At 41.8% G+C, this 24,668-nt stretch overlaps 2 protein-coding genes across 3 annotated transcripts in view; one reads left to right on the top strand and one right to left on the bottom strand.

Annotated features, from left to right (window-relative positions):
• The window catches only part of IMMP2L (inner mitochondrial membrane peptidase subunit 2), a 983,007-nt gene that overhangs the window by 500,623 nt on the left and 457,716 nt on the right, over positions 1-24,668 (bottom strand). The window lies entirely within an intron of this gene.
• Positions 17,493-24,668, top strand: part of LRRN3 (leucine rich repeat neuronal 3) — an 87,298-nt gene continuing 80,122 nt past the window's right edge. Inside the window, exon 1 of the mRNA XM_033958064.1 lies at positions 17,493-17,790. The gene's annotated coding sequence lies outside the window, so the exon portion shown is untranslated. The remainder of the gene's footprint in view (positions 17,791-24,668) is intronic.

The following is a 24,668-nucleotide window of genomic DNA, read 5'->3' as shown; positions in this document are numbered from 1 at the left end:
TTTACTAACTTTTGGAGACCAAAATCCCCTTCCTCAGGCAGAGGTGCGCCAAGGGGGAGGATAAGGGAGGGGCGGTACACCCCAGATGCAGCTCCTAGGCAGTGCTCCTCTGATCCCTTTTAATATGGGGGAGTGTTAGAAAAATGATCGGCCCTGGGTGTCACATATCCTAGGTACGCCACTGTTTTAGTACTATTTTTTATATAGTATATAGTATATACTATATATATATATATAAATATATAGTATATATATATAATATATAAATATATAGTATATTTTATATAGTATATAGTATATATTTTTTATATAGTATATATTTTTTATATAGTATATAGAATTTAGCCCTAATTGTATACTGTATATGAGGTAAACTTTTAGGGGGAAATTCTAAAACTGACGTCCTAAGAGTGCCTAAGTTAATTGAAGAATGCCGTTAGAAATGGCAAAAAATGGTGAGGCTGAACACCTACCGGAATAGCACCTGCTGGAATAGCACTTTCTGTATGTAGGCACTTTAGACTGCCGAATGCCAAAGAAAGGTAGGCTTGGAAAACTCTGGCCTATATTTCCAGTGCCTATCTTTCCTGTAAGTGCAATTCTGAACCAGGCACTGATGCATGATTGACATATGATTGACAGCTGCTTTTAAGGCAGCCGTCAAATATCGGCACTAGTTACAGAATCCATCCCTTAATCTAGGTAAATTACTACATATGCACATTTGCTGCCTAAAAATTGGTGCCAATCCGAATGGCACTTAGCAAAATTCTATAAAAGGCTCCTGCTATATAGAATCACACTTAGTGGTCATAAGTAAACATTTAGGTACAGCCATTTAGGGCCAAGGAAAACGAGGTCTAAATATCTGCGCCTACATTGTGCACGCATTGTGCATATTTGATAACAATGCATCTATCTTTTAGGGATGTCCACGATCCATCCATACTGCTCACCTGGCCACACCCCCTTTTGGGATGCACCCACAAAAAGCAATGCACACCACTTTATAGAATGCGCCCACTAAGTTGGACATGCAACTTCTAATTAGTGTCAATTTGCATCAATTATTACATGTTATACATGTTGCTAATTACCGGAACCAATTGGCGTGTTAAACAATTAAGGAGCATGCGCAAATCAGCTGTGTGCACCAATTTGTGTGTTCAACTTAGAATGCCATAGATACAGAATTTTGGCCTCTGCGTTCTACTTTATGTTCTTGATTGTTCAGCTGATTTAATAGTTCATTAATAGTTGGGAGGAGTGTGTGGCGCAGTGGTTGGAGCTACAGCCTCAGCACCCTGGGGTTGGGGGTTCAAACCCCGCGCTGCTCCTTGTGACCCTGGGCAAGTCACTTAATCCTCCACAGCCCCAGGTACGTTAGATAGATTGAGAGCCCACCTGGACAGAGAGGGAAAATGCTTGAGTACCTGATTGTAAAAAACCGCTTAGATAACCTTGATAGGTGGTATATATAAAAATCCTAATAAACTTCATATATTTTTACAAGTCTTTAGACTTCAGCCAACAGAAAATATTGTCTTACACTCATGAGCTTAAATGTTTTAGAAAATGAAATGATAACCAAGAAAATGGTTACCTATCTAATGGTTCCTTTTACAAAGCTGCCCTCCTGATTAGTGGCAAGCTGAATGCAAAGGAGTCCATGAGAACAGAATTAGAGAATGACACGGTGACAAAATTCATCACCGTTCCCGTCCCCGCGGATAACCGCAGGAAACCATCTTCATGTCATTCTTTAAAGAGAGAGGGAAGAATGGCCACAACCACTGACCCACAAGCTTTGCTTTGAAGAATGCTGGTGTAGAAGAACTGAGGTTGAAATAGACACTAGAAAATGACATGGGATTATTTCCTGCAGTTATCCATGGGGACGGGAACAGTGATGAATTTTGTCACCGTGTCATTCTCTAAAAGTCATTTTGTTGATATAGCTTTTCATGCAAAAACAGCTGGAAATACTTTATTATTTATGTCCGATTGTTGCCAGCCACATGCAAGCTTGTCAACTAATAAGAAGAGTTTCCTTTGCATTCTTATTCCATTTTATATCAGGTCAGTATCGTCGAAGCAATCATCTTTATTTATTAGGCTGTAATTTATGGTTCATATAAACTGTAGCCTGACTGTTTAATGATCTGATCTTACCCTCTAGAATAAATGCATGGCTCAGAAATGAAGCAAAGCTCTGGTTTTGGGATGGCACAATTTAATAAAATCTTTAGCAGTAACGGAATATTCAGGGAAATCATTGTTGGGTCTATAATTCCCAGGAACAACTATGGAACTCAAAACAGTTAAAACCATCCATTCAACAGTCATTCTTAATCCACTGAAGATGTAACCCGCACAGAGCAGCAGGTTATATCCTAAACAAAGGCTTAGAGGGGCTAACCTGTACATTCATCACAAAGTAGCAAGTACAACTCTATCATACATCAAAAAGCATAGAGTGCTGTAACATGCATGGAACAGCAAGTACAACTCTACATGATGGCACAAAGAGTGGAATGTCATGTCCTGGATGAAGCGACAAGTACAACTCTAGACAACTTATTGGGCAGACTAGATGGACCATGTTGGTCTTTATCTACTTTTACTATGCTTGATATAGCCCTGGAACAATGCTCAATTGTTGATACAGTGTGAATTGTTGACAGGATATACAGTAGATTCTACATGCAACTTGATGGTAATATGCAGGTATGCTAAGGCAGCATTTTTCAACTCAGTCCTGAGATTGATTTGTATACATTGTCCTGCATATTTGTTGTGGATATCCTGAAAACCTGGCAAGTGGGGTATTCCAAGACCGACTTGGGAAACACTGCTCTAAGGTAATCTTAGTTACAGTATTTATATGCTATTGATTCAGATTTTTCAGAATAGCATATGGACTATATTAAATGTTTCCCAAGAAATCGGGCAATTCAGTACCTATATATGTGATTTTCTGATAGCAACACAGCAATGAATCACATTTGTGATTTACATGACCTGCTTCATATGCGCAACAGAATGACTCTAGGGCTTTCAAGAAAAGCTTTTCTGTGTGGGCAGTTTATCACATACCGTGCTGCCTGTAAGCTGTTATCTAGAAAAGCAAGAGAACAATTTCACAAAATATAGTGATGTAAACCCCCTTCCCCACACAAGGGAGGTGGGTGTTGTAATGTGAATCATTTTGCCCTTACCGATAACAACAATTACACTTTCTCTGATGAACAGCCAGGACAATGAGTCAAACCCTTTGTTAAGTGTTGCCATCAAATAAGAAGGGACAAGATATTCACAGTGCAACTATGCAAACTCTACATACTTATCTTTTATCTCTCTCTTTCTTTATTTACTATTTTTTATCATTACTAAACAATAAAACATGAAGGATGAAAACAGAAAAATAGCCCTGTAAACTAACCAAAATGGGTACAAGGAGGTTGTGATGTGTGTTTTACTCTTCAAATAGGCTTTGAAGGACAGACACAGCAAACCTTAAATCCAAATGCAAAACCATTTCTTCACTAGGTTTGCTGAATGAACACCAACTTGCAGGCTTGGAAGTAGGACCTCATATTGACAGTCAATGTCTCCATCACTCTGACAGAGGCGACAATGCAGTAAACTTGATATAGAACCATGCAATCACACTTGGGGAGGGCGATGAAATTCTATATGCAGTGCCAAAATTTAGGTTCTGAAAAGATCAGTGCTGAGCTCCTATTCTGTCAAGCATCGTCCCACAAACTTTCTCGAGTTGTGGCACACTAAACCTAGTGGTCGCAGCTCGAGCCATCTGGAAGTATGCGGATGTCGCTGTGATGACATCATGCACATGTGCAACGTCATCACGTCCACGTCCGAGCATGCGCAAAGGCCTTCCAGACAGGCCCTAAGCTGCCAGTAGGGGTGCCAGCAGGAAAGAAGGCCGGAGAGGTGCCAGCACCATCTTGATTGCCTACAGGACGTGCCTCTCGCCACAAGAGGATGGCACCGATGCCTCTACTCCTCCTCCTGGCGCCGGTGCCTCTCTTCCTCCCCAATGTGCCGAAATCTCATGAGGCACACTAGTGTGCTTCGGTACACAGTTTGCGATACACTACTATAAAGAGTGCCTGACGTTTACAGAATACTGGCATAGCTCAAAAGTTACTCCTAACTTTTGCTGCCGGACTTATGCCTGATAGAAACCGGTATATATCCGGCACTATTCTGAAATTTGGCACCTATTTTTTGGAAACACCCGTGATCCAGCCATTGCCACATCCCCCTTATGGAATGTGGCATGCAGTTAGCATTAAGGGGAGATTCATGCGCAACCTCAATCAAGCACCAATTAGCACCAGTTAAGTGGCTAATTGTTGCTCATTCCCTTTTTAAAGCTGCACATGGATCTTAGATCTGACATACCAACTCCAGCATCTCTCAGGGCTATATATAAAATCTAGGGGTTAGTACATAGTTTCCGAATGCAAGCCTAAAACCACATTTTTGCTTCCCAATGCAGTAACTAAACAACAGCATGCAAATAGCCTTTGGTACAAAAAAAAAGAGAAATGATGTCTTACCTGATAATTTTCTTTCTCTTGGGCCTTATTGGAGGGGGGTTCTAATATACCCTCCTCTAAAGGAAATACGACCCCTAGAGAACCTACCTCATTTCCTTCTTCTGCCTGAGCTTTGTGATTCTCTCTGAGTTTGGGAACCCCTGGCCTCCTGGAAACAGTGTTGGAACTGGGGCCACTCACGCCCCCAAATTAAATTATATGGAGGATTAGGCATCATCGTTATCTCTATCCAGTCCTGTTTCCCATGGTATCCTACCAGCACTCTCTTCACACTATAAGCAGACACTGTATTCTGGTGTAACCTCGGGGGTCAATCTACCTCAGCTCCTTTCTTAGACATTACAGACTGGTTCGCCCCAGAGTCTAATAAGGCCAAAACAGGGACCCCTTCAATCAATACCCGAACAGTATATTCCTCTTGTAGATGCACACTAACGCCTACTTGTTTTCTCACCAAGGCCAATTTCTTTCTGCAGGTGTTATTCTTGTGTCCTAAGCGAAGCAGCAAAAGGTTTTCCCCTGAGTGTCACTCCCTTTCCCCCTCTAAGGCAGGTCTTAACCCATCCCTAGCAGGTCTCATGGGGGTAAATGTCCTTGCGCCACCACCCTGGGTTTCTAGGAAATCCTCTGCTGACGTGATAGCCTGACCTTAGCTTTGCACCCCTCTGCAATCTTGCAGAGAATGGTGACGTTTCTCTAATCCAGTGGATTACAGGACCAAAGGCAACATGGATTCACTAGAGGTAGGTCTTGTCAGACAAATCTGCAAATCTGATCAATTTCTTTGACTGGGTGACCAGAGAATTGGATAGAGGGAGTGCACTAGATGTGGTGTAGTTAGATTTTAGCAAAGCCTTTGACAGTGTTACACACAGACGTCTAATAAATAAACTGAGTGCCCTCAGGATGGGCCCCAAAGTGATGGGCTGGGTCAGAAACTGGTTGAGTGGAAGACAACAGAGGGTAGTAGTCAATGGAGATAGCTCTGAGAAAAGGGATGTTACCAGTGGTGGTGCCTCAAGGTTCTGTTCTTGGGACTGTTCTTTTTAACATTTTTATAAGCAATATTGCTGAAGGGCTGTCAGGTAAGATTTGCTTCTTTGCAAATGATACCAAAATCTGAAATAGAGTAGACGCCCCAAATGGTGTGAATAACATGAAGTCCAACCAATGACACAGCCTTTATTCAAAAATGTTGTCCCAACAAGGATCCTAGTTTCAGCGTAATCAAGACACCTTCTTCAGAGGACACTCATAAAAACTCTAAACATGCTGAGCAGTAGGTTAGTTCCCTTGGAGCTGTTTGATATAGTAATTAGTTTCTGGATCTACATACTATGGGCTCCTTTTAAAAAGCTGCAGTAGAGGTTTCTACTGCGGGTCAGTGAGGTAAATGCTCCGATGCTCATAGGAATTTTATGAATGTCGTAGCATTTATTTCACCAACCCATGGTAGAAACCTCTAACGCAGTTTAGTAAAATCCAGTGTATACCTTATAAGGGATAGATTTTTTAAATTTTATGTAAAGTAAGCCTATTGAATATAATAATTTATGCTGGCTTTTACAAAGCTGCACTAGAGGTTTCTACTGTGGGTTGGTGAAATAAATGCTAAGACACTAATAGAATTCCTATGAGCATCGGAGCATTTACCTCACTGGCCCATGGTAAAAACCTCTACCACAGCTTTGTAAAAGGAGCTGTTATGCTTTTACAGTTTTCATGCGACTTTCTTTAAACAAAATCTCCCTGTATGCCAATTCTTTCATCTGAGAAGACTATGCTTAGGGACAGAGTAATACAGGAGAGCCCAAGTTTTATCATTTTTTGGAATAGGAATATCTATTTCACTATGGTGGCTATTTTAGACGTTCTATTGTTTTGAACATCTGAAAATTGGCATTTAGACATCCATATTGCATTAAGGTCCAAATCCTGGTTACCGTATATACTCAAATATAAACCAAGATTTTTGGGCCAAAAAAGTGCCCAAAATGGGGGTCTTGGCTTATATTTGGGCCAGTGCCCCCCTGTCCCCCTCCCGGTTTTGGTGCAGGTCTCTACTGGTCTTCTATGCTCTGCACCCTGTACCCCTCCCTACCCTGTCCATTGTACCTCCTCTCTGCCGATATCCTGTATGCCACCACACCTTTTGTATGACCCGTGTACCTGGAATCCCTGGTGGTCCAGAGGTATAGCAGGCAGCAGCAAGCTTTCTGCTGCTGAGCCGGTCACTGCTGTGAGTTCTGGCGGTTCAGCTGTACGCTGCTGCCCAGTACTGAGCGGCTTCCTGAATGGCTGCCCTGAGTTCTTGTGAGTCTCATGAGAACTCAGGGCAGCCATTCAGGAAGCCATTCAGCAGCGTGATTGAAGTCAAAATTGAAAGGAGGAAAAAAGACCACAGTATGGTCATGCTATGTGGTTTACTGCTTACCCATAGCACTGACAACAAAAACCCCCATTCAAATCATTTGTCGAAAACCTCTAAAGTGGAGGGAGGGTGGCCACACAAAATTCAAAGTCCTAGATTTCAAATGTATGGACTTTAGTAAAATGGGAGAGTACCCGAAGGAAGAGCTGTTAGGAATGGAGGACATAAGAGAAGTGGAAAATCAGTGGTCTAAGCTAAAAGGAGCAATAAAAATGGCTACTGACCTTTATGTGAATAAAATAAATAAAAACAAGAGAACAAGAAAACCGATATGGTTCTTTAAACTAGTGGCAGAGAAAAAAAGGCAAAAGAGTTGACATTTGTGAAATAAAATCAAGAAGAGGTATACAGAAAGGACAAGGTAAAACTGAAAGAAGCAAAGAGAGAGATACGACTGGCGAAAGCACAAGCAGAAGAGCAAATTGGTAAAAATGTAAAGTGGGAGACAAAAATTTTTGCAGATATATTAGTGAAAGGAGGAAGATGAAAAATGGAATTGCAAGACTAAAAGATGCTATGAACCGATATGTGGAGAGTGATGAGGAAAAAGCAAACATGCTAAAAAATACTTCTATTCTGTGTTCATGGAAGAAAATCCTGGAGAAGGACTGAGATTGGCAAAGTTACACATGAGAATGGAGTAGATAGCACACTGTTCACGGAAGAAAGTGTTTAAGAACAACTTGAAAAATTGAAAGTGGACAATAAGATGGAACTGGACAGGATACATCCCAGGATATTGCGGAAGCTCAGAGAGATTCTGGCGGGTCCTATTAAAGATTTGTTCAACAAGCCTCTGGAGACATGGGTGGGGTTCAGAGGATGATGGGGCCAGCAGCAAAGGGAGTGGGCATCCCTCCTGCCTTAGACTGTGTCGGAAGGGTTTGCCATTGCGGTAGGAGGAGTTGGGCACTCCTCCTGCCGCATACATTCGGTGTGTGTGTGGGGGGTGGGGCTTTGAGGGTTGATTTTAACTGGGGCTTATTTTAGGGGTAGAGCTTATATTATGAGCATCTTGAAAAATCACGCTAGGGCTTATTTTCCGGTTAGGTCTTATTTTCGGGGAAAAACGGTCATATTGGCAGCACAATACAATGAAACATCTTAACAGGCGCCAATGGGGCAAGTGCAGTTGAGGCATATAGACCAACAAGCTAGGTAAAATAATTTTGGGGATAAATAGATGGGTGGATAAACTGAATGCAAATGATATGTGCAGTTGAATAAGGTATGAAGAACTAGTCTTAGTTTCAGGATGTGTAATAAGCTAGTCCAAATGTGGAGTGGATACTCAGTCATCATGTGTATTGAAGGCTTGGAAGAAGAACCAGGCTTTTCACCTGCTTCCTAAAAAGTCTTGAGTTAGTTATAGCCCCTCTGGGAAAGAATTCCAGAGTGCAGGAGCTACTCCTGAGAAGGTGCGATGACAGGTGATGTTTTTTGATTGGGGCACAAATAGCAATTCTTGAAAAGAACTTAGAGGTTTCAAAGTCAAATAGAAGGCTATTCTTTTCTTTAGGTACTGTGGCCCATTTTGTCTGAGGATTTATGTTTGACTATTTAAAAAAAGAAAATCAAAGCTCCTCAAAATGCACAAGCAAAAAAACAGCAGTGGAGATGGCAGAAAGCAAATAGAAGATATTCATAAATTCTTCATTGGGATCTTCTCTGACTCAACACAGGCTACGTTTCAGCTACAGTGTCTGTATCAGGAGTCTAAGCATGAAACTAGAGGCTGACTGAAATCAGTGGTTTTAGTTTTGACTGCAACTGAATCCATTGCTGGAATCTACAGACTGGTTTTGGTCAGACCCAGAATTGAAACTGAAAACATGGTCCTACTGCCATTGTCATTATAAGACTTCCCCACTTAGCCAGCCTCCCACCCCAAAAGAAACATTGCCTGACCACCAGCTCCAGCAGCTCTCCCCATTCCTATTCCTATAGGCCTGCCAATGATGCAACTTCCTGTTTCCACCCGGGTGGATTGCAGAGGCAGACACGGAAAGCAAGAAGGAGAGCCGCGGGAGACATAGCTGAATCACTGCCGAGGCCGGCAATTTTTTCAGCTTCACGGAAGGTAAAGGGAGAGAAGGCTGGGAACATGCTGGGCCACGGGGACTATCCAGAGCCTTGGCACCGGGCCGTGAGAAGGGAAGTTTCCGGACCATGACTCCTAGGCCGGGAACACCTCCTCATGGCTGGCACCTGGGGGGGAACATTACTAAAAATATATTTTTTACATTGGGGGGGGTGTCAAAAATGATGGCAGGGGGTGTCGAAAAACAATGGGCCCCGGGTGTCATATATCTTAGGTATGCCTCTGAGAAAGGGTATGCATAACTTTTACACTATTCTATAATTTGCACATGTATGTGACACCACCACCAATGCTCCAGTCATATGAATGTCCCATTGCATTTATATGCTGTCACTTATGCATGCTCTTACCAAATAGTGCTTAGTAACTTTGCTGCCACTTACATGCATAAATGCACAGTTATCTATGCAAATGCTAGTATTCTGTTCCATTTCACGCACAAAGTGGCACATAAATGCAGGCGCCCAGCTATGGAACTGGTCTTCGCATAGCCAACTATTTTACACTTGGGTCAATCTTTATTTTGTGATATTCAAGATTCCATATTTAAAGCACCAGAACTTGAAAATGATTCTTAAAAGCATGCAGTGGAGACTTTGCAGATTCTGAGTGGAACATTTTCTTCCGCTACCTTATTACATTAGTTCTATTTTTTTTTTTTCCAGACTGAGGATTTATTTTAAACATTGGGATGATTGTTTCCAGAAATATCCAAGGTCATCCCCCCCCAAATGGAGTCACTCAGTTGGGAGTTCTTTTTTCCCTTAAATTTCCCTGTAGAAGTGCTGTTAAATATCAATCATGCATAGACAAATGGCTATAGCCATCTCAGCTTTGCTGTCTTCCTTACTGGGAGAAGACAGATGAGCACCCCACTAGCTGAATATACATTATCAGCTATTGATCATGATAACATATGAGGTTGTACTGATGTTTCAGGGCATATAATATTTCATTATCTCATATTATTGCTTTTTTTCATTTAAAGCATGCTTTCCTGCTTATTATCTGATTAGTTCCCATAATCATGATGACTTTTTTAATGTCTTCTTTCCTTTTCTTTTTTTCTGTCTGCAACAGATTGTTTGCTTTTTCTTTCTTTGTTAAATATCCTATGACTAAAGTTCTATACCTAGTTTTTCTTGATTTGATATTGGGAAATTATGATAAATCAAATACAGTGGTACCTTGGTTTACGAGCATAATTCGTTCCAGAAGCATGCTCGTAAGCCAAAGCACTTGTATATCAAAGCAAAGTTCCCCATAAGCCATAATGCAAACTCAGAAGATTTGTTCTGCAACCAATGTTTGCTATGGTGGGCTAGGGGTGGGTACCTGCCTGTGGGTGGTGCAGTGCTTTCAGCATGGTGGCTTCCTTCCCTCGGGGTCCCCGTGCGGCTGCCCTCCCACTTCAGCCTTTGCCGTCCACCAGCGCCTCCCAGCTTCCGATTCAAGCCGGCCGCCATTCTGCAGAAGCATGCGCAGGACCTCTCAACTCCCGAGTCAAGCCGCCCACCGCCCCAACAACACAAGTACCACGTACAAGAACGCAGGACGATGCCAATCTGCTACATAAACTAGCCAACCCACTTCATGTCTTTGAAGGTCAGCAACAATATTTTACAATGGACCTGCTAGTTTCATGCACCCTTATTTATGAGGGGATGCTGAAAAGTTCTCAGTCCAACCAAGAAGGGAATGACATGGAGCCATGAAACTTGCAAGTTACTCCACATATTCACCTCTAAGTTCAACACACTTTGCACATTGTATCTGAAGTTTTTGTAACCCTTCTAAAAAGGGTTACAAAAAGTTAAAAAGTGTCTGGTCACTGAAATACTGCTCCGATGCTGCAATCACCTCTGAATCGCTCAAAAATTGTCAGCCTTTCAAACTCTTTTTAAGGTTTGGAAACAGAAAATAAGTGGAGAAAGATCTGGGAGTAGGGTGGATGGTCTATGCACTGAAAACCCAACTGCGTCAAAACATCCATCATTTTGCCAGCCTTGTGAGCAGATGAATTGTTTTGCAAAAAGAGAACTCCTTTTTTTCTTTCAATGCCTCCTTTAATCAGGATCATGGGGCTCCTTTTACGAAATGGCGTGGAATGGACATTTCCAAGTTGGTTTTGCAGCATTTTCAGCAAGCTGGTGCCAACTTTTTGGAACGACTAGTTACTGATGATGAAACCTAGTTACACCACTATGGGCTCCTTTTACTAAGAAGCTTTAGCGGTTTTAGCGCGTGCTGAAGATTAGTGCTCGCTACACATAAAATACTAACGCAAGCTCTATGGAGGCGTTAGCGTGTCGTGCGCGTGGCAATGTAGCATGCGCTTAGCTTAGCACGTGCTTAGCTTAGCGCGTGCTACATTGCCATGCGCACTACATGCTAACACCTCCATAGAGCTTGTGTTAGTATTTTATGTGTAGTGCAGGGTTAGCGCGCACTAATCTTCAGCGCACGCTAAAACCGCTAGTGCTTCTTAGTAAAAGGAGCCCATAGTGGTGTAACTATGTTTCATCATCAGTAACTAGTCGTTCCAAAACGTTGGCACCAGCTTGCTGAAAATGCTGCAAAACCAACTTGAAAGTGTCCATTCCACGCCGTTTCTCATCAGCATTCAAACATTTGGGCGCCCACTTAGCTTCTGAATATCCAACTGTTCTTACATAAGAACTTAAGAAGTTGCCTCCGCTGGGTCAGACCAGAGGTCCATCGCGCCCAGCAGTCCGCACCCACGGCAGCCCATCAGGCCCATGACCTGTAATGTGATCCTTTTCTAAGCCCTTTGATCCCTTTTATCCTTCTATCTATACTCTATCTATAACCTATCTCTACCTCTATCTGTATCCCTCAATCCCCCTGTCGTTCAGGAATTTATCCAATCCTTCTTTGAACTCCCGTAGTGTACTCTGTCCTATCACAACCTCCGGAAGCGCATTCTAGGTGTCCACCACCCTCTGTGTAAAAAAGAACTTCCTAGCATTGGTTCTAAAATTGTCCCCTTTCAGCAATTGTTTTAGCTGCTATTCATCAATTTGTCAAAATCAGGTCATGGACATTTATTTATTTCTAATATTTCTAGACCGCCTAAAACTAAGCAGTTAACAATTGAGAAACATTGACAATAATTCATACACAATACATTTACAAAATGCGTTCAAATAACATTACAATTACATAGCAATCTCATCCACTAAAAATAATTTTGAGAGCTCAACAAATTTACACATTATCCATCACTGTATATAAAATGCAATAACCACAACTTAGAATACTTAAGATAAATCTACCAAGTAGTTTTTAAAAAAGCCTCCACAAACAGTTGTGTCTTCAACATCTTTCTAAATTGTAAGCGGTCAGAACAGGTCCTCAGGATACTAGGAAGGGAATTCCAAAATTTGACCCCTGCTACGGACAACATTGCCACTCTGGATTTAACATACTGGACAGTTTTCTCCATTTCAGAGGTTAATCTCATAGTACCTTCAGACCTTAAGTGCCTCCTTGGCTGATACACCTCCCACAAAGATTGAAAGTTCAAAGGAACAGATCCATACAAAGTCTGATGTATCATTGACAACACTTTATAACAAACTGTTTGCAGCACTGGAAGCCAGTGCAACTGTTTTAGCACAGGGGTAATATGTTCTGTGCGTAAGATTCCCGAAATCAACCTTGCGGTAAAATTCATCAATTCTACCGCTTGAGACCTCCCAAACCATGCTGAATCTTTGGACTCAAAATCTTCACTATGGAGTATAATGGGCATTTGTCACTCAATGTTTGTATCATACATTCATGGATTTCCTTTGCCGTTTTCTTCTGCAGGAATAGGAACTTCATGACGGCTTGGAGTTCCATACTTGAAAATTCCACACTTTGCGTTGACATGGTTCAATCAATGATCTGAAATAATGTCAAAGCATAGCATTATGATTGTGCAAATTGGCACTTTACAAAATAAAATAACACTCTTTTCAGCTACCATGACAAAATAATGCTCAGAATTTAGGAAGTTGGTTGGGCCGAGAACTTTTCAGCCTCCCCTCATAGCCATCTGCCTAGACTACTTCAGGTCAGCTGGTTCTACTATGGTACAGGCAGGTTTCAGGCAAGAGCAAGTATGGATTCCTCTTGCAGTAAGTCTTGCCTCCATTGCTTCCCAGACCTCTTGGGATACATCAGGGGACTGGGAAGGCATGGATCAACTCTGTCTTACTTACCCATCCCCCCCCCCCTTTTTACAAAACTGCAAAAGCTTTTTTTTTTTAGAGTTCCTATGAGCTTTGGGAGCGGCGAAGAGAATTCAGCGTGCCAGCCTACGCTAAAAAATGCTTTTTGCAGTTTTGTAGAATGGGGAGGAGGGGTAGTGACTACACAAGTGGGAGTTTAAAATTTTATTCCACATCAGGGCTATCAGGGAGGGGAATTGGGCCCACTGAGGTCCCCCAGAGGAGAGGGTCCTCCATTTCTACAATTTTATGGGGTCACCACAGGAAATATTTTTCTCTTCAGCTAGTAGGGGTTGGGTCTTCATGGATCTGCTCCTTTGAGAACTCCTTGGGAAAATCATCTTCAGCTGGTGGTAGTAGGTTCCTCAGTGACATAAGAACATAAGAATTGCCGCTGCTGGGTCAAACCAGTGATCCATCGTGCCCAGCAGTCCGCTCACGCGGCGGCCCTTGTTCAAAAACCAGCACCCTAACTGAGACTAGCCCTACCTGCGCACGTTCTGGTTCAGCAGGAACTAGTCTAACTTTGTCTTGAATCCCTGGAGGGTGTTTTCCCCTACGACAGACTCCGGAAGAGCATTCCAGTTTTCGGGATCCGGAAGGTTCGCCCCCCACATTTCGCCCCCAGCAATTCGCCCCTCACATTTCGCCCCCCACATTTCGCCCCCAGACACATTTCGCCCCCACACATTTCGCCCCCACACATTTCGCCCCCCGGATGTTTTGCCCCCACACATTTCGCCCCCGCACATTTCGCCCCTGAGCGTTGGATTATGACCCCCATCTTCTTTCTTCCTCCCTCCCCCCCCCAACGCGGGACCCTGTGGCACCATCAGCTCTTACTCCCTCTAACGCCGGTCATCGCTTCAGGGAGAGCACCGGTAATTTGAAAGTCGGGTGCTAGGACTGTGGAGCAGCTTTTTCCCTTCTCTCTTGAGCCATGTTGTAAAAAAGGTTCAAAAAGCACCTGGTCATGACTTTCAACAACTTCTTTACCAATCAATGATATCTGAGTCAGCTATCAAAAAGGCTAAGGTTTCAAAAGCCCCATTATCTTTGCCCCCAGGAAAGGATCTTCGCCTCCTTGACTTCTTGGACCTCAAAATCTATCAGGGGTCTATGCTTTCTTCTAAAACCATTGCCCACCAGCTGCAAATTCTCCATTTTCAACATTTCATTCTGCAGCAATTGGAAACCACTTCTACGGAAGCATTGCCAAATCTCATTGCCCTTCAGGAATCTACCTATCATCTAATTAAAACCAACTATGATGCCTATGACATGACATCTCGAATGGCAGCAGTAGCCATTGCGGCCAGGCGCTCAGCATGGCTTCGAGTGTTGGATCATATAAAGGAACTGCATGATAGGTTGGCAGATGCTCTCTGTTTGAGTGACAGTCGCTTTGGCGAAAAAGTGCAAGCAACAATTTCACAGCTTAAGATTCCTTAACTATTAGGGAACTCTCAGCACATTCCTCAGAACAATCTCACCAGTTTAGACATCCTTCCTCTTCCTTTTCTTATCAAAGAGCATACAATCAGAAGTTTTTTCAGCATTACTACCCATGATGCAGATTTGCTCCGTATAACAATCCTGCCCTTCAAAGATCGTAGTCTTCTTCTTTCATCCCTAAACAGTGTTTGAGAGGCAGGAAGCAATTGTCTACACCTCTACTTCCTTCTAGTTTTTGACCATCTGCCAGTGTGTGTGAGGGGAGGGGAAGGGAGAGGGGTGTGTGGCTAACGCACTTCCTTTCAGCTTGGTAGGCCATCACGTCGGCATAATGGGTCCTCAGCATAGTTGCCCCAGGATATTTCCTTCCTGACTCCTCAACCTCCACCTCCTTCCGCGGTTCCACACCAACACATTTTGCAACTTGCAGCAGAAGTCTACGTTCTACGCAGCAATACCATCAAAGAGGTGCCACCATCAGCTCTTACTCCCTCTAACGCCGGCCCTGCAGCTCCGGACTTCCCCACACCTGCTCTTCCCCCCCCCCCCCCGATCACTATTATTTTAAATGTTATGGCAGCCGCGGCGCTGTATCCATCGGAGGAGACTTCTAACCTCGGCCTGCCCCGGAACTCTTCCTGCAACAGCAACTTCATGGCCGAGGTTAGAAGTCTCCTCCGATGGATACAGCGCCGTGGCTGCCATAACATTTAAAATAATAGTGATCGGGGGGGGGGGGGGGAGAGAGCAGGTGTGGGGAAGTCCGGAGCTACAGGGCCGACATTAGAGGCAGTGAGAACAGCCAGCTGTGCACTTTGAATTTGTAGCCTGCCGTCGTGTCGGCAAAGAAATCGCCTGCGAGAGGAATAGTCTGACACTCAGGGGCGAAATGTGCGGGGGCGAAATGTGTGGGGGCGAAACATCCGGGGGGCGAAATGTGCGGGGGCGAAATGTGTGGGGGCGAAACTTCCGGGGGGCGAAATGTGCGGGGGCGAAATGTGAGGGGCGAATTGCTGGGGGCGAAATGTGGGGGGCGAAACTTCCGTGAACCCCAGTTTTCTACCACTCTCTGAGTGAAGAAGAACTTTCTTACATTCGTACGGAATCTATCCCCTTTCAATTTTAGAGAGTGCCCTCTCGTTCTCCCTACCTTGGAGAGGGTGAACAACCTGTCCTTATCTACTAAGTCTATTCCCTTCAGTACCTTGAATGTTTCGAACATGTCCCCTCTCAATCTCCTCTGTTCGAGGGAGAAAAGGCCCAATTTCTCTAATCTTTCACTATACGGCAACTCCTCCAGCCCCTTAACCATCTTAGTCGCCCTTCTCTGGACCCTTTCAAGTAGCATCATATCCTTCTTCATGTACAGCGACAAACCTAAAACTAGCCACTGCCATCCTGGGAATTGTTCTGTTCTTGTGCCGCACAGCTTAGGGACATCAAATATCAACTTCCATATCAAAGTCCTGCGGGGATTAATCTCCCTGCCATCCCTGCAGGAACTTCCTGCTCCTGTTCTACTGTTTAAATATAAGCATGAGTTTGTGCATGCTTATATGAATAGATGACAGACAGACAGATGGGCCCTACCTAACAGGTGCTATTGCTCTAACAATACATTCCTAAAAACTTGAAATACAAAACATGTGACAATGTTTAAGCTGATGTTTTAAACAGAGTAAATAATAAGGTACAAGTACAGCAAGAAATGCCAATTATGAAAACTTTACAAACAGATTTTTAAACGTATCTAAACAAATAAATGGGTCTTTGAGTCTGTGTCAGTAATCTAAGCTGAAGTCACTGCTGCCTGACAGAAATAAATTCATGTTGTAGTGAGACCTCCCGAAGCCACATCTCTGTAGTGGTAAATTAGTTCTAGGAGTCAAGTCTATGGACAGAATTCAGGATGTTAATATAGGGGTCCTTTTATCAAGCCGTACTAGCGGGCTTAGCGCGTTGGACATTTCATCACGCGCTAACCCCTGCGGCCGGCAAAAAAACTAACGCCTTCTCAATGCAGGTGTTAGCGGCTAGTGCAGCAGGTGGTTTAAGGCGCGTTATTACATGCGTTAAACCCCTACCGCACCTTGATAAAAGGACCCCATAGTGTCTATGGTGGGCACTCATCCTATACTGACATCTAATTTTTTAAAAAATTAGAAAACATATTTTCTGCCTCCATATCTTTTTTAAATAATAATAATAATAACAACAACAACAAAAGTACAACTATTCAACCTCTGGAGGCCAAAATGAATTAGAGTTAATCAACTTTCTGTGCTTAGGACATCCTTTTGGTTGTAATAGTAATTGAATTTGCATATTTTTTTCAGTTCATACAGATTCATTATAGAATGACTAACATTACAGGTTCAATATTCTACTGAATCTCACAAAGAAAATCCTATCCAGGGTCTCTGTTTTTAATAAACCACTTGCCAAAAATGCTTTGTAAATTTAAACATCTATGCAGGATTATGAAAATGCCGGTTTCATTTATTTGTACCAAAGCAGCAATGTCATATAACAGACAGGTTCTTTCAGCCAACCAGACTGGAGGAGCTATGAGTGCTACATCTTGGCACTGTGAAGCTATTGGCTTATCTCTGGGGAGTGGAGGGTGTTCAGTTATTAATGACCGCTGAACAGGCAGCACCATGTCAGTGTGACAACTGATCGGGTGAATGATGCACCACTAACCACCACCAGAGAAACAGGAATGAAAAAAAGCGCTTGCAGCATCTCTTTGCACTGGATTTTAAAGCTCAGAAAGCCAGAAGCAAAGCTCTGGCAAATGTAAAGGATCCTTTCGGGCAGCACACAGCCTCCCTCATTTTGCAGGATATATATTTATATAGCTAACTAGATGTACCTCTTCACAGCCTGGCAACAGCATAACAGTATTTGGTTACTAGGGCTAAAGAATTGAAATCCAAAGACAAGAAACTCATCCCAGAAAACTGTTACTAGTGGGTAAGTTGTTCTTTTTTCCTTAAGGGTATGCTACTTAGGACTAGTTATCCAGTGTTTGGATTATTTTTCATGTAAATCATTGTGCAATAGATTGTTTGAATGCATGTACTTCTGAACAAAATTAAAATGCAAAATCCTCATTGTACCTTCGAAAATCTGAACATGTTTACACTTACGCTCTCAATTGTGCACATTCACTGGCTCACAAATAGCAAGTGATATATATATATATATATATATATATTTGAAAACAGGTTCATGTTATTGCCAGTGTTTTCGGTGCAATAGTAAATTAAATAGTCACTCTGTTTTGAAACCAACAAAACACAAGATTCAGGACAGCATTTTTTTTTTTTTCCAAAGGGTGTAAAGGCAAATGCCATTGTATGTCAGCATCTAAAACCACTGAGTGCAGAAGCTGAATGAGCATATCACGATCAGTATTGAATTTCTGCCAGGCTACGTTTTAAGGACTGTGGTAAATGACTTTTCTTAGGGGGGGAAAAAAAATTTCCCTTACTAGTCCAAAGGGACATTGTGAATGTCTGTTTACTAATGCAGTTGGAACTGACACATACTATAGGTTTGAAAAAAAAAAAAAAAAAAGGATCACATAAACCCAGAAGCGTTCTATGGATCCACAGTACATTTTCCGTTTGAAAAGAGATTGTTTAGTCTAATCAATCACAATATCCCTTTTGTCTATTCTTCCCACTGCATATATTGAAAACGTTTGTTTCTTTTGGTGCATGTTTTCCTCAGCGAACATCTGCTGTGTGTATGCCCTGCTGTTAAGAATTAGTATTCTCTTCTTTTTCAAGCACCATAGAACGCTAGAGGAAAAAAATACAGTTCTGAAAATCTCCATAGCACACATGCCACGCTGGCTTTAATGATACATTCTTCACTGCATGCCTTTCATTTTTTAAGCAGATAATACAGAAAACCTTCTGTATAAGCTCTATCATGTTGACAAACCGTCTTCAGTATCAGTCTTCCAACAGGAGTGAATCAAGCATAATTGAAGATTCAGTTCAGAGATGGCTTATTTTATTCTATTCGTATCAGTTTAGGCTATTCTACTCGTATCAGTTTGAGTGTATCCCCAATTTATAGGAGTATATTAACCTAAATGCTGTAAACTCATATTGGCATGGAACTCTGTAGATATATTTACAAGTAAGACCACTCTAGATCATTTCTACAGGAAAAGTTCTCTCTCTCTCTGTTTGACAAGAAGATTAATGGCAAAAAGAATGCATGGTAGCTCTAGCAATGCAATTATTTGCGGCAATTGCAAATTCAGAGTTCATGCTCGTTTTCTGCTTTATATAGTGCGTAGAAAAATCAAAAAGATAACCAATCAAGCTTTGCTATATCCTTGCAAGCTGGTAGCTTAACAACATGCATGGTATAGAGTCAATTAATTCAGGTGACCTTTCTAAATGACGACAATAAAGCCCAAGACTGGGGTTCCTTCTTAGAGTGAAAAATGCAAGATGCCAAAGCTTTAGCTATTAGTATTGACAAGATAGGCTGCAAACGTTCAAACAGTGAATGCACAGCATGAAAAAAAAAAAAAAAGACTGCTTAAATCATACATGTTTCTTTTTTTCCTGGCTCTATCTTACTTAAACGGCAGATACTGTAGATTCACCTTTTAGATCTTTGAAAAATCTAAGACAGCTGCAACTTACTGGCTGATACTTCTTCAATCAGATTGCTGCAATGGAAGTACCAATTAACTGTATACATAATTCATCCATTTTAATTTGATTAATAAACTTCTGCAGCACGGACATTCTTAAGGCCCTCTCAGAAAAAGAACAATGCCTTCCTTATAGCCAAGATGCATGCATTTGTTGTCAGTGTACATTTTCTAATTAACAGATCCTGAAACTGGAGGTTTGCTTGCATAGTCTCTTTTAGTCTTTTTTTCAAATGCAATGTAAAAGCAAAACAACATTAGAAACAATATGAGAATGCTATTTAAACTGTTTGAAAAAAATGAGGGTATGGGTGGAGGTTGTTCAGCAGAGTAGGGATTTTGGTTCTCATTAATCTTGTGGAACTACACATCTGCTGTACGTTTGGTAATCGGTTCAAGTACATATTCATAATGAAAATCAGTCAAGATATTGTTTACTGGTTAACATCATTAATTCGTACCATATATTTAATGGATATTAAATACAGGATTCACATACAGAGATGGCTCTTCTCAGAGAATTATAGCCACAGTTATAGTATATGGCAGTAATGAGAGGTTATCACAGTACTATCGGATTCTACTCAACTTCTAAAACGTTATGCCACATACTGAATGCTATTTAAGCTAGGGTTAGTTACAAAAATTACCAAGGAGACTTCTGTTTTATACCGTTAAGATGTTTGCTATCACTTTAAATGTAGTATTTAGAAATCAAAAGTCAGAGTTGCTTTGTTCATTCAGCAGATGTTTGCACTCATTACTGGAGGAAAGATAAGCAACTGAAAACAAACAATTTAGCACAAGATAAGTGTTATCTCACTGCAAAAAGGAAAAACCTCAATGACAGACAATACTAAATTAGTTCATTTCATGCACTGTATGAAATGTGAATACATTTTCACAGCTCCAGATGTGCTAATATTGTATAACTAAACAACTAAAGACATCACAAGTCCGATAACGCATGTTAGTAAGTGGCAAACTAAAGACATCCGGATAACGATCAGTGGCTATTCCCTTATGTATATTCAGTGAACTGTCAAAGACCAACCTCTTAATTTCAACATATTTTGAACTTGGATCATAGCAGCAGGCAATAGACTTGCTATGTAGTGCTGAAAAACTGACACAAATTGCTTCGGAAAAATTATTCCAAGACACCTGCCACTTTAAAAAATTATTGCTGCTATACTTTCTATGGCTAATAAACAACCTTTGATCAATCTATACAGTAAAGAGAGATCACTCCGTATACTTCCTCCAAACTGGCCACATTAAACAATAGATTTAGACATAGGGATCCTTTTAATAAGCTACTGTAAGCACTAGTGTGCACTTACTACAGCTTAAAAGGGCTTACCGTGGGAGGTCCAGCGATATGTCTGAGATTAGCACACACAATCTATGCTCTAAAAATATTTTCAGAGGGGGCATGTCGGGGGCAGGCGAGCACCAATCAGCGCACTGCAAGTGCATGAGTCCTTATCGCCTACAAAATAGGTGTGGCTAAGTGCTCATGCCCTAATCGTTCTAATGGCTGCGTGCTAATGGCAATATTAGCAAGTGGCCATTAATTTAAAAGTGAAGAAGTCGGTCATTTTACTGCTGCAGTTGAAAGTGGCCTTGGCGCAGGGGAGAAGGGTGTGCTAAGACCGCTTTTTTAAAAAGGACCTCAGAGATATGTTTGAAACAGTAAACGCAAAGAGAATCCTCAGTGTTCAACCGAATTAAAAGGATCCTCCTATTGGAATATGAGAGCACGCTGTACTGGCAGATGTCATCAGGGTAGTCATTTTTGGCCTGGATTCTATAAACGGCCCTGTCGGCGGCCGCCACCTTAAAAACGGCGGCCGATCGCGTGTCAATCACTCAACAGCACCATTTATAGTTTCAAGTTTATTGAGTTTTTAATATACCGACCATCAACAGGTATCTGGCCGGTTTACAATAAAATTATAAAAAAAGAAAAGAGTCATAAATATAAAAAGCAGATAGGTGAACATCAAAAACATAACTTGACTAACATGAAAGTGAGGATAAAGGGGAAAGGAGGGGAAAAGTTACATATTTTATAGATTCGTGCCATTGGGAAAGACAGGCACCAGAAATGTAGGCCAGGATTTTCAAGGCCTACATTGCTGGTGCCTACCTTTTACATGAATCGCACCGACAGAGGCGCTTTATGATGCCTAATGCCACTTCTGAAGTTAACCACGCCTACAGTGATGTTAGGCATTGTAAAGCGCCTCCGTAGGTGCCGTTTTATTTAGGTACCAGTAGGCACCTACAGTTTTTTTTTCAGTTTTAAATGGCGTTTTCAACTTATGTTAGGCGCTTAACTTAAGAATAGAATTTGGGCCGAAATGCATTAGTAGCAGTAAGAAATCAATATTTACTTTTTATCATGCAAGAAACAATACAGTCTATATTTCCATTTCCATAACTCGTATGAGCATATACAATTGATTGCTATGATGGAAATGAATGATTAGGCTAAGAATATCATCCTTAGATCTATCTCTTTATTAACTTTAGATACACATCTTTGATTAAGTTCAGCTGAGGTCAATTACAATCCTACAAAGGGTAAAGAAACATACATTACATAAGTAATGTTATCTGCTCCCAATGTTATTCTATCCTGATAGCTAGAGATCCCTGGCTGTCAAAAGAATTACAGCTAAGATGAAAGTGTAGAATACATTAATTTCCAAGCATCCTAGCTTGATTCGAGAATATCAGATTGTACAGCAGCAGCTACCATTCTTATAAGAGGAAACCAGTTCTAAATTTGACAACCTCTAAAGAAGCACGCCTTCAGAATACATTAGAGATTATCTTTGTATACTTTCATGCAGGTAACAAAACATACATCCCTTTCACAGTATTCACCGAGCTCAAAAACTCCAGGAATGGTTGTGAACCTGCATATTATATTCAGAATAGTTTTTAAATGATATCTATAAAAACAGTCACCTAGCAACATCAAGAGCTTGGTTTATATTCGCTTTGTGTGTTGTCATTTTTTCGTAATAATTTTTTAAAAAAAGGCTAACCAGAGGAAAAAAATCTTTAAGGATCCCTTTTACAAAGCCATGGTAGTGATTCTTCCGCGGCAAATGCACCAAAGCCCATTCCATTTGCCGCAGGAGAATCACTACCATGGCTTTGTGAAAGGGGCCCTAAAAGAATACTGTCAAGTTCATATGGTATTAAATAGTATATTAAAGACAAGGAAGACATTGACCAATATGCAAAAGAAAGTACCTAAATGAATGACAGGAACCAGAATATCTGGGGGCTCATAATCGAAACAGAAATACAGTACGTCTAAAACCCGGTTCGATTATTGGCACTTGGATGATCAGTAACACAAGTAGTCCAAGTGCCGATAATCAAACCAGGTTTTAGATGTATCTAAAAACGACTTAGGCTTTCACAGTGCTGCTGAACGACCAGAGCTAAAAGGGGTGTTTCAGGAGGAGTATCGAGGGCGGGATTTGAGCGGGACGTGGGCCGTCCTAGACTTAGTTTTACAACACTGCCTAGACGGAACTTGGACGTTGTGACTTAGGCCATCTAAAACCAGGTCTAAGTCCACAGAAGGTAACCAAAGTGACCAGATAAGCAATGCAGACACAAAGTACAGACCCCCACAAACTGCCCCAGTGATCACTGACCCCCCCACCCTCACCCTCACCCCAATAAAACTTTACATATCTGCCTCCAGAACATCAACACCTGGCAGCCTGGCATAGGAAAGCCTAGTAGAGATGCACAGAGGTGGCTTAAGTGGTCTTGGGGGTGAGTTAGTGAACCATGGAGAGGAGGACCCAGGCCCATAAGCCACTCTAATCACTGCATTCATGGTGAAAAATGTGCATTCCCCCCAAAACCCCCAAAACCCTTTTGTAATGCCATATGTGGCTCCTGCAGCCATAAGGGCTATTGGAGTGGTAGATAGGTAGGTCTAGTAGGGTCTGGGGGTGTTTTGGGGGGCTCACCATGACCTTTAAGGGAGCTGTAGTGAGATATTTATGTGGCAACCTTTTTGTGAGGTTCCCAGCAGTGCCCTGTAAGGTACCCCACTACTCTGGTGCCATGTCTGGGTGTCCAGTCCCTCACACACCCAAAAGGTCTTTTTCTAGGCGTTTGTGACTTGGACAAATTTTTGGATGAAAATGAGGTATAAAGATGGACGACTTAGCAATCTTGATGATCAGACAGCAGGATGTACAGTTGGACGATTTTCGGAAAAAAAAAAAAAGTTGGACGTATTTTTCGAAAATGGACCTTTTGCCATAACCAACTTTGGGCGACTTAGGCCCAAAACGGAGTTAGACGTTTCTTTTGATTATGCCCCTCCACATGTATATATGATGTATATTTTCTGTTGGTACAGAAACAACATTATATTTCCATGTACAAATAAAATTAAAGAAAGTATCATTTGTGAATGGGCTTAAGGTTTTTTGAGAGACTAATAATAGCAGGGTGGTTTGCCATTGCCTTCCCCGATGATTTGCCTCCCTCTTCCCCCTCCCTCCAAGGACAGGTACTCATTTATCAAGAAAAAACTGGATGAATGGAACGAGTAATTTTTGTGATCACTGCCTTTTTCCTGATTGGGACCCATTCAAGCATTGTGACAAAATTACAGGGCCAACAACAAAAATTTCAATCCCCTTCTTCCCCCCTTTTACTAAGCTGTGATAGAGGTTTCTACCAAGGCCTGGAGTGCTAAATGTTCCAACGCTGCTCTGACGTTCATAGAATTTCTATGAGCGTTAGAACATTTAGCATTCTGGGCTATGGTAGAAACCTCTACCGCAGCTTAGTAAAAGAGGTTACGGAAAGATTGCCATGGGCTGTGGTAGAAACCTCTATCGCAGCTTAGTAAAAGAGGTTATGGAGAGATTGCCAAGATTCATCAAGCCTGTGGACTATTATATGATACTGATCTTCCACGTTAGCACTAATAAATCTTCCAGGCCCCTATGAACATATCAAAACTAACTTTGTGGCTCTGGGAGTGAAAGTGAAGCAGTCAGGTACGCAGGTGGCATTCTCGTCCAAATCCCTGTCAAGGGTAAGTGCCAGGTTAGAGAAGCGCACATCCTGGAGATGAATGCGTGGCTCTGTGGATAGTGTCGTTGAGAGCATTTTG

The sequence above is a fragment of the Geotrypetes seraphini genome, chromosome 9, assembly GCF_902459505.1.
Source record: "Geotrypetes seraphini chromosome 9, aGeoSer1.1, whole genome shotgun sequence".
In the NCBI taxonomy this organism is placed as follows: Eukaryota; Metazoa; Chordata; class Amphibia; order Gymnophiona; family Dermophiidae; genus Geotrypetes; species Geotrypetes seraphini.
Note: the sequence above shows the minus strand (reverse complement) of the source record. Positions and strands in the feature narration are given on the sequence as shown.